Below are 10,584 nucleotides of genomic sequence, written 5' to 3' on the forward strand. Positions count from 1 at the left end.
ACTGTTTGCCATGCGGTAGCAGAGGGAACAGTCTGTGGCTGGGGTCTCAGATATTTTTTTAGGCCATTCCTCTGACACCGCCTGGCGCAGAGCAGAGCGACGACCACAGCAACACAGTAAAGACACAACATGACGGGTGGGAGCATCTTATTCTTACATAATTAGAGCGGGGTTGTTTTTCATAACACTTTTGCATTTAACATTGTGGTGGGCCAAGGCAGGAAGAGCTGCGCTATTAGCGCCCTGCACATTTTTGTTTGTACAGGTTGCTTATCTGTACATTATTGGTCTCGTGGGGCCATCCTTCCAATAGAAGGTGAGACACCTGGTCTCCTGAAACTACTACATTATAATGCCATATATATGCCAGTCCAATTTGTTATGCCTAGGGCTGTGGCGATCACAAAAATTTGTCAGCTGGTGATTGTGAAGCAAATTACTGTCGGTCTCATGTTAATTGCCCGTTAATTAACATAAACACATTTAGCATCTCCTGGCTTCCACAAACAGCCTACAAGCCACAGATGGAGACCTTTGGAACATTACATTTGAAAATGTCTAATAAATCCACCTTCTCAAAAAATCCATTGTTTATTTTAGATAGGTCTAAAGAAACATAAGACAATGTAGTCTAGTTCAGAAGAACAGACCAGCATACTCTTGAGTTGTCCTGATATGGCTGTGGGCTACACTAGTTCATTTAGCAGACAAGATTCGGTTAGAATTCCATGGCATTATTTAATATTTTCTAGTATGATGAATACTATTGAACAAAGGAATCAAATAGGATATTTTTGCAAAATGAGTTGGGACTGCGCACATGCGGCTGTTCTGTGTTGAGCAGTTAACAAAGAAATAGATACTGCTATATGCTTAATTTAGAGTAATTAATGTAGGTTTAGTTGGGCTATATGTTCAGATTTTTTTAATGCGTTGTAACGCTGCATGGTGCAAATGATGATTTGAAAAAAGTCTCTTGAAAGGCATGAGCGCTGCTTTGTTTTTTTTACACACTTCATCAGTCTCTCATTCACAATTTGACAAACTAGACAATGCCTCACATTTCCCGGCGGCATTCCCTTTGTGTGGCCTTAATGCACCCTAAAAAAAATCCATGCGTTGTTCGCTTCTCCCTGAGTGCCGCGTACTCTGAAGCACCTCTCACTCACATGGCCCTCCATCACATAATGTCTTTCTCACAAGCATCAAGTGAAGACGGACACTTTGGGGACACAACTGCGTGTGTCCTTATCCAATTCCGAGGTGCATATTGGAGGGACTGTTGTCATTTTACTTTTCGTCAGCCAACAAGATGAGTAGGCCTAACGAACTGCAAAAGCACAAGCCTATGTCAATTTACTATCCCCCATAGTACAGAAGTTGACCTATTCTGTGCAATAAATAAATATTCCAAACATAATCTTGGACAGTTGTGGGATGCAGTAGATCCCAAATTATTACAATCACTAGCATAAAAATACACTATGAGGCTGACACAACAGGTCAGAAGGTTTAGCTTAAAATTTGATAAACTATTAGGCTATTTCATCTTATTATAAGTGCAGCAATTGGCACGCGGTAGTAGGCTATAAGCGCGAATGTTCCATTAGCGGGAAAACACCATTATAAAAAGTCACTGCAAATGTGATTATGTATGTTATTATAAAGGTGCATTTTTATGGTGAAAAGTATGTTCCCCTAACTTGAAACTCACGCGCTGCTTATTTATGCCAGTTAGAATCTCTACACCCCTTTTTTAAGCGGATTTATGTGCTTCATTTTAAGAAGTTCTTTGGCCACTTTAGTTGTGATGCAAACCTCATCAACCTCATGAGGTGTGCGACTGTGATTTGACAAAGTCACACACAAAAAAGGCATTGTTTCTTGCTTTACGCTGGGCATAATTCACAAGTGCTAGGCTAATATTGTCACCCATCAGACTATTCTTGATTTAATCTTGTCTTTTACATATGTTTAATAGAAGCCATCACACTGTTTTGTCTCGCAATTGCACAGCCTGTAGAAATGTTGCGCAACATGAGCTCATGGGCTCTCATGAAGTGTTTGAATAGATTTTCGATTACATTTGCATTGATGTCAGAGTGCCTGGTACTCCGAGTGCTGAGTACCAGGCAGTTAGCAAGTTTGGTAGGCTGCTAATGACCATCAGAGCTTGGAGAAGCATAGTTACCGTGACTAAATGGTCATGTGGAAGTCTCATCTTAGTCTTTGTGTGTTTGCTCCCTGTTGAGTGGGGATTTTTTTTTTTTGTTAAAACATTCTAGTTAAAACATTCAAATGTAGTGACGTTGTTTTAGTGTGTATTAGAAATTAATAAAAGTCCTTCACAAAAGCCAAAAGAAGGGCGACACCAATTTGACTATCCTTCCCTGTCCCTTCCAATTGTATGGATGAAATAAATAGATTCCAAGAAGCAACTGTGGTTCATGCTCAGGAATACAACAGGTGTAGACTTTGCCGTGAAATGCTTCCTTATGAGCCCTTTTCCAACAATGCAGAGTTAAAAAGTATGACAAATGTATATTTTTAAAGACGTAACACAATAACGAGGCTATATACAAGGAGTACCGGTACCAAGTCAATGTGCAGGGGTACGAGGTAGTTGAGGTAATACAGTATGGATGTGTACTGTAAGTAGGGGTAAAAGTGACTAGGCAATCAGGATAGATAAACAGAGGAGCATTGGCTCTTTGGACACTCACTCGACTCTACTTATGCATACTACACTGTGGTGTCAACATGCATTTGTGTGTGTGTCGGTGTAGTACGTGTGGGTAGAGTCTAGTGAGTGTCCATAGAGCCAATGCAAGAGATTCAGTGCAAAAAATAATAATAATAAAGGTTGTCAATGTAAATGATCCTGGTAGCCATTTGATTAACTGTTCAGCAGATCAGGAGGTTTGGGGGTAGAAGCTGTTCAGGAGCCTTTTGGTTCCAGACTTGGCGCTCCCGTACCGCTTGCCATGCGGTAGCAGAGAGAACAGTCTATGATTTGGGGCATTCAAATCAGTGTATTTGTCACGTGCGCTGAATACAACAGGTAGATCTTACAGTGACATGCTTACTTACAGGCTCTAACTAATAGTGCAAAAAGGAATTACGTGAACAATAGGTAAGTAAATAAATAAAAACTGAAAAATAACAGTAGCGAGACTACACACAGACACCGGTTAGTCAGGCTGATTGAGGTAGTATGTATATGTAGATATGGTTAATGTGACTATGCATAAATGATGAACAGAGAGTATCAGTAGCGTAAAAGAGTGGGTGGTAGGTAGTGGGACACAATGCACATAGCTCAGTTAACCAATGTGCGGGAGCACTGGTTTGTCGGGCCAATTGAGGTAGTATGTACATGAATGTATAGTTAGTGACTATGCATGCATACTGTATATGATAAACAGAGAGTAGCAGCAGCGTAAAAGAGGGGTTGGGGGGGGCACACAATGCAAATTGTCCGGGTAGCCATTTGATTACCTGTTCAGGAGTCTTATGGCTTGGGGGTAAAAAACTGTTGAGAAGCCTTTTTGTCCTAGACTTGGCACTCTGGTATTGCTTCCCATGCGGTAGTAGAGAGAACAGTCTGTGGCTGGGGTCTTTGACAATTTTTTAGGGCCTTCCTCTGACACCGCCTAGTGTAGAGGTCCTAGATGGCAGGCAGCTTAGCCCCAGTGATGTACTGGGCCGTAAAGCACTACCCTCTGTAGTGCCTTGCGGTCGGAGGCCCGAACAATTGCCTTACCAGGCAGTGATGATGCTCTCGACATTGCAGCTGTAGAACCTTTTGAGGGTCTCAGGACCCATGCCAAATCTTTTTAGTTTCCTGAGGGGGAATAGGCAATCTGTCACTTCATCATTATCAGGCATTTTGTCTAAATCCATCCCATGTCTTCCCAATGTGCTACTGCTCACCGATGACTCTGCCTGTATGTTAAGTTCAGTGAAGAGAAGGATTTGTCTTACCAGCCTAACAGTGGCCAAGATAATGGTTTCCTTACGATGGCAAGATCCCACACACTCTGCCACATCATTTATTCAAGAACATAGCTCAACTTGAACTGTCAATGTCTTGGCTGCATTGTGCAAAATCCCAAAATATGGACTACAACACTTCCCAGTATAAAATCATTACTTGAATATGTGTACTTAAGTTCGCAGGCCTGTGGGCGTTTGAAGCGGTCACAGCAGAGCACATCGGCGCTGTGTTGGGAATGACTGATCACCACTTTCATGCGTATAGGCAGTCACCCAGAAGAAAATATTTTCAACAGTCACCTTGTTGAAGAAAGCTAGTGTTTGTGGCCAATCAGTGGTCAGCTCTGAGGACAAGGGAGTAAATGGAAAAGCTCTGTAGTTCACCAAGGTGATTAGTGATGGTATGTGGATTCTTATCAAGGACCAGTTTCTCTACTGAGTGCTCTTGATGTAAATGTTCCGCGTTGCTTCATGACTACTGAATGGCTGTCAATTGAAATAAATAATCAGATCTAAACAAGCAGGGGAACATACACCCCCCCCAATCTATCTCAACATCGATTTTTACCTCTTCCAACTACAGCAGCCTTTTGTTTTTGATTAAAGTCCTGAGTGTTTCCACTCTGGCCAATAGGTGTGAGAAATTACATACAGAGAGGTGTCATTGATATGGAGCCTTGGCAAGGGATGTGATTTGTTATTGGACATCTTTTGTTTCCAGTTTTAAAGGCCAAAGCAGCCATTTTTTAATCATTTCTGGGTAACAATATAAGTGCCATGCTATGATTTTTTAAATATATTTTTTACCATTTTGATTGAGAACAAATACCCTATACATTTTATTTGTCACATGTTTTGTAAACAACAGGTGTATTCTAACAGTGAAATGCTTACTTACAGTTTATCATCAAACAATGGAGAGTTAAAGATAAATAAAAAAAAATAGAAACAGTATCACGAGGAATAAATACACAGTGAATAATTCATAACAATAATTAGTCAAAATAACATGGCTATACAAAGGGAGTACCAGTACCGAGTCGATGTACAGGGGTACGATGTAATTAAGGTAGCTGTGTACATATACACTGAGTGTACAAAAAAAATGAGGAACACCTGCTCTTTCCATGATAGACTGACCAGGTAAAAGCTATGATCCCTTATTAATGCCACCTATTGAATCCAATTCAATCAGTGTAGATGAACGGGAGGAGACATGTTCAAGAAGGATTTTTAAGCCTTGAGACGGATTGTGTATGTGCGCCATCCAGACGGTGAATTGGAAAGACAAAATATTGAAGTTCCTTTGAACAGGTTATGGTAGTATGTGCCATGCGCACCGCTTTGAGTGTGTCAAGAACTGCAACGCTGCTGGGTTTCCCGTGTGTATCAAGAATGGTCCACCACCCAAAGGACATCCAGCCAAATTGACACAACTGGGTCAGGGTTACCCTAACTCTGGGCCAGCATCCCTGTGGAACGCTTTTGACACCTTAAAGAGGCCATGGCCTGACAAATTGAGGCTGTTCTGAGTGCAAAAAGGGGTGCAACTCAAAAGGTGTTCCTAATGTTTTGTACACTTAGTGTAGGTAGACAGGGTTGGGTAGGTTACTTTCTAAATGTAATGTTAGTTACATGTACAAAACTACTCATCAAGGTAACTTTTGGATTAACCAAACTCTGTGTTGTAATCTGATTACTTTCATTTATTTTTACGTTACTTTCACCTTAAGATGCATTGGAAGACTAAATTAATATTACCAATTAAACAACCTCTATTGCAGGATAAATCAATGTAAGAGTTTACACAGCTGGCAATAAATGGATGTTGCATTTTACTTTATGGGTTGATTTACAGGCTTTTTCTAACCCATTGTCATCTACTACAGATAATAATATGATTAGGATATATCTTTACATTAAAAACCAGTCTGTCAGATTTCCAGTCATTCCAATTAATTTACACTTAACAAAAATGTAAACACAGTGTTGGTCCCATGTTTCATGAGCTGAAATTAAAGATTCCACAAATGTTCCTAATCTTATTTATCTCCCATTGTGTGCACAAATGTGTTTTCGTCCCTGTTAGTGAGCATTTTTCCTTTGCCAAGATAATCCGTCCACCTGACAGGTGTGGCATATCAAGAAGCTGATTAATCAGCATGATCAGGTGCACCCTGTGCTGTGGACAATAAATGTCCACTCTAAAATGTGCAGTTTTGTCACACAACACAATGCCACAGATGTCTCAAGTTTTGAGGGAGAGTGCAATTGGCATGCTGACTGCAGGAATATCCACCAGAGCTGTTGCAAGAGAATGTAATGTTAATTTCTCTACCATAAGCCGCCTCCAATATAATTTTAGTGAATTTGGCAGTGGCCTCACAACCGCAGACCACGTGTAACCACGCAAGCCCGGGACCTCCACATCTGGCTTTTTCACCTACGGGATCATCTGAGACCAGTCACTAAGACAGCTGATGAAACTGTAGGTCTGCACAACCTAAGAACTGCTGAACAAACTGTCAGAAACTGTCTCAGGGAAGCTCATCTGCGTGCACGTTGTCCTCACCAGGGTCTTGACCTGACTGCAGTTCGGTGTCGTAACCTTCTTCAGTTGGCAAATGCTCTCTTTCGATGGCCTCTGGCTCGCTCTAAAAATATGCTCATCACAGATGAATCCTGGATTCAACTGTACCGGGCAGATGCCTGGGATGGCGTCATGTGGGCTAGCGGTTTTCTGATGTCAACATTGTGAACAGAGTGCCCTATGGTGGAGTTGGCGTTATGGTATGGACAGGCATAAGCTACGGACAACAATTGCTGTAAAATCAAATTTTGAATGCACATAGATATTGTGACGAGATCCTGAGGCCCATTGTTGTGCCATTCATCTGCTGCCATCACCTCATGTTTCAGCATGATAATGCACGGCCCTGTCATGCAGGTGAAAGAGGACCCAAAAGCGACTTAACAGAAACAGAGTTTATTCAAGTCCAAACAGAAAACGACAAATCCTGAATCCTTAACAGGAAATGTCCAAACAGGGAATAACAGAAATCCTCTAGTCTGTAGAGGGGAATAACAGGAGAAGCGGCCACAGACTGCAGGTCGCTTCGGGTAGGCGCAGGCCGTAGCTGACAGAGACACCTGCTCACACGCAGCATCTGATGAAGGCAAAAACACGACAGGACAGGGCGATACACAATCACAGCACGGTGAATTCTAAACAAGGAACCGACAGGACAGGAACGGAACACAAAGGAAGAAATAGGGACTCTAATCAGGGGAAAGGATCGGGAACAGGTGTGGGAAGACTAAATGATGATTAGGGGAATAGGAACAGCTGGGAGCAGGAACGGAACGATAGAGAGAAGAGAGAGCGAGAGAGTGAGAGAGGGAGGGGGAGAGAGAGGGATAGAAAGAGGGAAAGAACCTAATAAGACCAGCAGAGGGAAACGAATAGAATGGGGAGCACAGGGACAAGACATGATAATAAATGACAAACATGACAGTACCCCCCCACTCACCGAGCGCCTCCTGGCGCACTCGAGGAGGAATCCTGGCGGCAACGGAGGAAATCATCGATGAGTGAACGGTCCAGCACGTCCCGAGACGGAACCCAACTCCTCTCCTCCCGACCGTAACCCTCCCAATCCACTAAGTATTGGTGACCCCGTCCCGAGAACGCATGTCCATGATCTTATGTACCTTGTAAATAGGTGCGCTCTCGACAAGGACGGGAGGGGGAGGGAAGACGAACGGGGGTGCGAAGAAAGGGCTTAACACAGGAGACATGGAAGACAGGATGGACGCGACGAAGATGTCGCGGAAGAAGCAGTCGCACAGCGACAGGATTGACGACCTGGGAGACACGGAACGGACCAATGAACCGCGGAGTCAACTTACGAGAAGCTGTCGTAAGAGGAAGGTTGCGAGTGGAAAGCCACACTCTCTGGCCGCAACAATACCTTGGACTCTTAATCCTGCGTTTATTGGCGGCTCTCACCGTCTGTGCCCTGTAACGGCAAAGTGCAGACCTCACCCTCCTCCAGGTGCGCTCACAACGTTGGACAAACGCTTGAGCGGAGGGAACGCTGGACTCGGCAAGCTGGGATGAGAACAGAGGAGGCTGGTAACCCAGACTACTCTGAAACGGAGATAGATACTGTGAGGGTTAAAGGTAGTGTCTCAAATCTGATACTGGGAAGATGACTACCATCTAAGGCGAACATGGGCGTAGGCTTCTCTAACTCTCTGAAAGGAATGTCATGTTTCCGAACCCATGCTTCGTCCATGAAACAACCCTCAGCCCCAGAGTCTATCAAGGCACTACATGTAGCACCCCGAACCGGTCCAGCGTAGATGGACCGACAAAGTAGTACAGGATTTTGATGGAGAGACTTGAGTAGTTGCGCTCACCTGTAGCCCTCCGCTTACAGATGAGCTCTGGCTTTTACTGGACATGAATTAACAAAATGTCCAGCTACTCCGCAATAGAGGCACAGGCGGTTGGTGATCCTCCGTTCCCTCTCCTTAGTCGAGATGCGAATCCCTCCCAGCTGCATGGGCTCAGTCTCAAAGCCAGAGGAGGGAGATGGTTGCGATGCGGAGCAGGGAAACACCGTTGATGCGAGCTCTCTTCCACGAGCCCGGTGACGAAGATCTACCCGTCGTTCTATGCGGATGGCGAGAGCAATCAAAGAGTCCACATCTGAAGGAACCTCCCGGGAGAGAATCTCATCCTTAACCACTGCGTGGAGTCCCTCCAGAAAACGAGCGAGCAGCGCCGGCTCGTTCCACTCACTAGAGGCAGCAAGAGTGCGAAACTCAATAGAATAATCCGTTATGGACCGTTCACCTTGGCATAAGGAAGCCAGGGCCCTAGAAGCCTCCCCACCAAAAACTGAACGGTCAAAAACCCGAATCATCTCCTCTTTAAAGTTCTGGAACTTGTTAGAGCAATCAGCCCTTGCCTCCCAGATAGCTGTGCCCCATTCTCGAGCCCGGCCAGTAAGGAGTGAAATGACGTAAGCAACCCGAGCTCTCTCTCTAGAGTATGTGTTGGGTTGGAGAGAGAACACAATCTCACACTGCGTGAGAAAGGAGCGGCACTCAGTGGGCTGCCCGGAGTAGCAAGGTGGGTTATTAACCCTAGGTTCTGGAGGCTCGGCAGGCCAGGAAGTAACAGGTGGCACGAGACGTAGACTCTGGAACTGTCCAGAGAGGTCGGAAACCTGAGCGGCCAGGTTCTCCACGGCATGGCGAGCAGCAGACAATTCCTGCTCGTGTCTGCCGAGCATGGATCTCGACGGCAGTGTAACGAGCGTCTGAAGTCGCTGGGTCCATTCCTTGGTCGGTTCCTTCTGTCATGCAGGTGAAAGAGGACCCAAAAGCGACTTAACAGAAACAGAGTTTATTCAAGTCCAAACAGAAAACGACAAATCCTGAATCCTTAACAGGAAATGTCCAAACAGGGAATAACAGAAATCCTCTAGTCTGTAGAGGGGAATAACAGGAGAAGCGGCCACAGACTGCAGGTCGCTTCGGGTAGGCGCAGGCCGTAGCTGACAGAGACACCTGCTCACACGCAGCATCTGATGAAGGCAAAAACACGACAGGACAGGGCGATACACAATCACAGCACGGTGAATTCTAAACAAGGAACCGACAGGACAGGAACGGAACACAAAGGAAGAAATAGGGACTCTAATCAGGGGAAAGGATCGGGAACAGGTGTGGGAAGACTAAATGATGATTAGGGGAATAGGAACAGCTGGGAGCAGGAACGGAACGATAGAGAGAAGAGAGAGCGAGAGAGTGAGAGAGGGAGGGGGAGAGAGAGGGATAGAAAGAGGGAAAGAACCTAATAAGACCAGCAGAGGGAAACGAATAGAATGGGGAGCACAGGGACAAGACATGATAATAAATGACAAACATGACAGGCCCCATGTCACAAAGATCTGTACACAATTCCTGGAAGCTGACAAAGACTCAGTTTTTCCAAGACCTGCCTAATCACCATAGATGTCACCCATTGAGCAAGTTTGGGATGCTCTGGATCGATGTGTACGACAGCATGTTCCAGTTCCCACCAATATCCAGCAACTTCGCACAGCCATTGAAGAGGAGTGGGACAACATTCCTCAGGCCACAATCAACAGCCTGATCAACACTATGTAAAGGAGATGTGTCGTGCAATATGAGGCAAATGGTGGTCACACCTGATACTGACTGGCTTTCTGATTAACTCCCCTAGCTTTTATTTAAGGTACCTGTAACCAATAGATGCATATCTGTATTCCCAGTCATGTGAAATCAATATATTACAGCCTAATGAATTTATTTCAATTGACTGATTTCCTTCTACTAACTATAACTCAGCAAAATCTTTGCATTTTATATTTTTGTTCAGTGTACAAAAAAGGAAGAGGGTATGCTCAAAAGGTAAAGTCTACACTAGATCTTCTATAATAAATCAAATCTTATTGGTCACAAACACATGGTTAGCAGATGTTACTGCAAGTGTAGTGAAATGCTTGTGCTTCTAGTTCCGACAGTGCAGCAATATCTAACAAGTAATCTAAC

This window comes from Oncorhynchus gorbuscha, linkage group LG07, assembly GCF_021184085.1.
Source record: "Oncorhynchus gorbuscha isolate QuinsamMale2020 ecotype Even-year linkage group LG07, OgorEven_v1.0, whole genome shotgun sequence".
Classification (NCBI taxonomy): domain Eukaryota; kingdom Metazoa; phylum Chordata; class Actinopteri; order Salmoniformes; family Salmonidae; genus Oncorhynchus; species Oncorhynchus gorbuscha.